Source organism: Colobus angolensis, unplaced genomic scaffold (assembly GCF_000951035.1).
Source record: "Colobus angolensis palliatus isolate OR3802 unplaced genomic scaffold, Cang.pa_1.0 Scaffold5, whole genome shotgun sequence".
Classification (NCBI taxonomy): Eukaryota; Metazoa; Chordata; class Mammalia; order Primates; family Cercopithecidae; genus Colobus; species Colobus angolensis.
In genome coordinates, this window is record NW_012118487.1 from 1,228,734 (window position 1) to 1,234,031 (window position 5,298).

At 45.0% G+C, this 5,298-nt stretch overlaps 1 pseudogene; it reads left to right on the forward strand.

Annotated features, from left to right (window-relative positions):
• Positions 1-5,298, forward strand: part of LOC105524490 — a 32,969-nt pseudogene that overhangs the window by 875 nt on the left and 26,796 nt on the right.

A 5,298-nucleotide genomic window follows, 5' to 3' on the forward strand; every position in this document is an offset into this window, starting at 1 on the left:
TTTTTTTTTTTTTTTTTTTTGAGACAAAGTCTCACTCTGTCACCCAGGCTGGAGTGCAGTGGCATGATCTCGGCTCACTGCAATCTCCTCCTGTTGTGTTCCAGTGATTCTGGTGCCTTAGCCACCCAAGTAGCTGGGACTATAGGCGCATGCTGAGAAAGCAGCTGTCCGAGTGGCCTGGTCAGGGTAAAACTGAAGAACTAGTCAGCCGGGGCTTGGAGCGGGTAAAAACCTAGCTCCCTGTCTCAAGGATGGGAAATTAACCCTACTAAAATTCACGGACCTGTACAAACTGTAAAATTCCTTGGCATCCTATGGAATGCAGGGAAATAGTCCATTTTTCCAAAGGCTAAGGCTAAAATACTATACTCTGCAACTCCTACCACTAAAAAGGAGGTCCCAAAATTTATTGGCTTGTTTGGATTATGAAGACATCATATCCCCCACTTGGGTAACATTTTACAACCTCTGCACGCAGTCACTAGAAAATGCTATGTCATTCAACGGAGAGGGAAAGAGAGTACGGCTTGTGAACAAGCCAAAGAAGTGGTGTGATTGGCCCTGGATCTATGGCCCTTATGGGATGGGCCAGTAGAACTGCAAGTAGCTGTCCTAGATCAACATGCTAATTGGAGCCTTAGGCAGAAAGAAGATGAAGAGAGGGTACCTTTGGGGTTTTGGACCCGGAAACTGCCAGAGGCTGGAAAAGCTCATACTCGTATCGAGAAGCAATTGTTAGCTTGCTATTAGGCTTTGCTGGAAACGGAGGACCTATGCTTAAACCGTCATGTCTTTATGAGGCCTGAAATTCCTATTATGACTTGGGTCATGGGTCCCCCCAAAACTCACCGGATAGGGCACACCCAAGAAAGTAGCAACATAAAATGGAAATGGTACATACAATAAAATGGAAATGGTACATACAAGACCAGGCTAAGCCAAAAGCAAAAGGGTATCACTTTTACATGAGGATGTATGAAACTTGCCAGCTTGGGAAACCACTGAGCAAGTCCTGCAGATAGGTAAGGAAATCTCCCCCACCCAGTGGGGCAGATCCTTTAAAGAACTAGGCCCAGAGGATCAGAAACATGCTTGGTTTACTTGTGGATCTGCCAGATACATTGGTGGGACCCGATGCTGGAAGGTCATGGCTTGTGATCCTGTTAAAAACATAAGCATTTCTGATGAAGGAAAAGGGTGGGAGCACCCAGCTGGCTGAACTAGTATCCATCCTCTGAGCTACTCAGGAGGAGGCCGGAGGGATTTGTCACTAGTATACCAACTCTTGGTCAGTAGCATATGGCCTTACTACCTGGATGCCCCAGTGGCAACTAAACAAATCGCTAACTGGGAATAAAGAGATCTGGGGAAAACAATACTGGGAAGGTATCTGAATCCTGGAGCACACTACCATGAACACTGTTTTCCATGCTGATGCTCATGTGTCTCTGCTTTCTCTTGACAGACTACTTAATCAGCAGGCAGATCAACAGGCCAGAATTTCCACCATAACTGCAAACGTGAATACGGATGAATGGATTACAACACGTTCCAGCCTTGCAATGAGAGGCATAATGTATGGTGGTATAATTGAGACTGGTTACTGGAAAGAGTTAAAGGTCATTTTGTACAATACCACTCCAGATTCTTTTGCTATAAGACCGTAGATGCGGGTTGCTCAATTGTTAATGGTACCTTGTCAACAATTAACCCCTGAGGACCTCTCTGCCCCAACAGAGGCTACATACAGAACTGAGGGATTCAGACCCACTGGTACAGGTACCTTAAATCCTGGAGCCAAAGTATGAGTACAGCATCCATCAGCTTCCACCCCTAAGGCTGGTGACCTTGTAGCAATGGCAGCAGAAAATGAAGGCATTGTACAGTTTCCTAAAGATGAAAAACAATACGATGTTCCCCTCCGTTTTTGTCATTACAGGGAGTAACCTATCTACTAATGGTCAGTGCCTATGTCTCTATGTCAGAGGCCAAGAATAAATTCATCAACTGGGTAGCCACCGCTGCAGAAGAAGCCAACTGCAGTCAACGTTGGCTCTGCGTCGAGTTGTCAGAGGCCACTGGGATTGGACTACTTTGGAGAGTGGTCCCTGCCGTCATTTCTAAATGGCTCTGTCGCTGCCAATGGGGCCACAACAACAGCACTTGCAATGCAACCTGGACTTCCTTTGACTAAACCAAGCAAAGACGAAAGGTGAACTCCACCCTCACCTTTGCAGCAAAAGCCTTGGCATTCTGCCCAGCGTGCCTGGAACAGTCTATGTTGGGGACCCGCGGTGCTGGTGGCCGGATTCCATATAGCTCCCGGCTTTGTCTGGGGCCTTCAGTGGCTCCTCTAATGTTACTCTGGGGTTTCTCCCTCCAGAAAATTGTCAGCACATGCTCCAAATCAACCATATTGCCCTCAGTGAAACACTCTCTCTTTCCCTTGGGGCGCTCTCTGGGTATGTGGATCCTGTGGTGGGGATACCTGCCCCCACATTGGACGGGGAGATGCACTTGGGGGTGGCCATTAATTCCATTCACCGTCCGGGATGATATTCCCCTCCCCAGTAATCCAGATGCTTACAAACATCGCTGGTCGTGAATGCACCGGACTCCTGGTGGTGGTACCCTATCAGTATTCTCTCCTGCCGCCAGTACAATCCTGCTTCAGCAACAGATTAAAATGTTAAGCTTTCATGTAGAAAAAGCTCTTAATGATAGTAGCACTGGACTTACGTTGTTATCAGATGTATTTGCTCAGCTTCATACTGTTGTGTTGTAAAATCGAATGGCATTAGATATGCTTCCCGCAGCCCAGGGAGGGGTCTGCACCTTACTGCATACTGAATGCTGTGTGTATATCCCTGGCAATTCTCACAATATGACTCCCCTTGCAAGGCCACTCTGGGTGTGGTTTTTATTAACTGTGCTTTTAATTCTCCTGTGCTGACCCTGTGTCTGTTATCTATATCAACGATGCCTTCCCTGTCTATCTGTAAGGGCAATTTCCTACAACTGAGTATCAAATTGAGGCTGAATGTGGAGGAAAAGTTAAATATTAAATCTGAACTCAATTGAACGTGGACACAAACAATGGTCACCAAGTCCCGGAACAGGTCGTGTGAGCCCCTCGAGGCGTTCATCCAATGCTGTTTTGGAGAAATCTCTATTTCTCTTGACAAATAATAGACAATTGCAAAAACAAGTTGACCTTTTTGTGTTCCTTGAGCCCAGTCTCAAAGGGCCCTCGTGACTGGGCCTCATGGCAAATAACTCACTAACAAAAAGAGCTCGGGTCCCAGACTGCGCCGAAGCTTCACGAGACCTCTCCTTGTTGGTGCATGGACAAGTGAACGACTCTGGAGCCCAGACTGTTGCTTCCCGGTCTGGTGGTGAATCCTTCATAGCCTGGTGAGTGTATATATATATATATATATATATACACATATATTCCCTTCTCCCCTTCTCATTACAATTTGCTTATTATATCAGTTTGCTTATTATATCAATTGGTTTATTGTATCATTTGCTTATTATATCTGCATTGTCATTTACATGGGATAAAGATTGTTTACCCTTAAAGGTATTGTGTGTGTGTCTTTTCTTCTCCCCTCATGCATTTCCCTCACAGAACACATGCCAGGCTACTCTTTGTATTTTTGATAGAGACAGGGTTTCACCATGTTGGCCAGGCTGGTCTTGAACTCCTGGCCTCAAGCGAGCTGCCTGCCTTGGCCTCCGAAAGTGCTGGGATTACAGGCGTGAGCCACCACGCTCGGCCTCATGGTGCATTACTTCTTGGTCACATAATGTCAGGGTGTTTCCCTATCAGTGGTATTAAGTTGGATCCTTTGGATAAAGTGGTGACTTTCAGATACTTTCATTACAAAGGCTGCTTTTCCCTTCCAGTGGGCTGATGCTTGGACACCTTCTGAATATTGTGTCCCAAAAGGCTGTCACCTAAAGGCTTTAGCACCCGCCGTGATCGTGGCCTGAGTGGATGATCTCACTGGGGGTTGTAGCACGGTTGGGTTTTCATCCTATCATTCTTTCTACGTTGATTAGCTGGCATTATTCTGTAAAGACCTTTCACTTATTGGCTGGAAAGGAACTATCATTTTCTCTAAAACGGTGCAGTAAAATGCTTGATTCTTTGTTTTAAATTACCGATTTTAGAGCAAAGAGTTCCTATTACAGTTACCTCTAATAGTGGCAAATGAGTTAATGTTCTCACGTTCCTCATTTCTGATTGTCATTATACACTGGTGGATGTTACTTACTTAATATTTTGCTGTCAATCATTGCTTCTTGAATTGCCCCAGATTTGGCCAATGAGACGTCCTTTACATTGACCTTTGACCCGCCCCATGAGTGTTTGGGCCTCCTTGCTTTCTGCCTGTTGCTTGGCATCGCTTGACTCTCTAGGGCTTGTTCTACCTTTGCTGATATCGAAATCGCAGCGCTGTGTGTGTGCATATCTGCCTGTGTACCTTTCCCTATGCCTTTAGTTTTCAGCCTTTCTAAAGCTTTTTAGGTGTGCTTGTTCTATACAGCAGACCACTGGATTTTATCTTGTAACCTAATCTATAATTTTAATTTAAAATGATGACATACTAGCTTCCTATTGCTTCTATAACAAATTACCAAAGACTTTGTGGCTTAGAACAACACAGTTCTGCAGGTCAGAAGAACACAATAGGTCATCAGGCCTTGTTCCTTCTGGAGGCTCCTGGGAACAATCTGTTCCCTTAGCTTTTCCAGCTTCTAGAGGCTGCCGGCATTCCGTGACTCAGGCTCCCACATCGCTTGGACCTCCGTTTCACTGCCTCCCTGGCACACCTGCCTCTCTTCTAAGCACTCTTGAGATTGCACTGGGCCCACCTGGAGGACCAGGAGCCTCTCCCCATCTCAAAGCCCTTACCTTAATCACATTTGCAAAGTCCCTTTTGCCTTGTAATGTGACATATTCCCAGGTTTTGGGGGTTGTGAGGTAGATAGACATCTTTGAGGGGCTAATTTTTTTTGCCTACTACATGTGAGTTAAGCCAGTTTACATATATTAATATGACTGATGTGCTTGTTCTGTCATTATTTTATGTTATATTTACTGTATGTATTGCATTCTATGTATAATGTGGTTTTCACCTTGTCATTTATTGCCTTTGCTCTTTCTGGTAGAGGTTGGGGGAGGGTGGTCTATTCATTTATTTATTCAGTTGGTTGACAAGTATGCTTTTGTTGTGTTTTCAAATAATATTTGTAATAGACAATTACAACAGTAACATTGACTTTGTG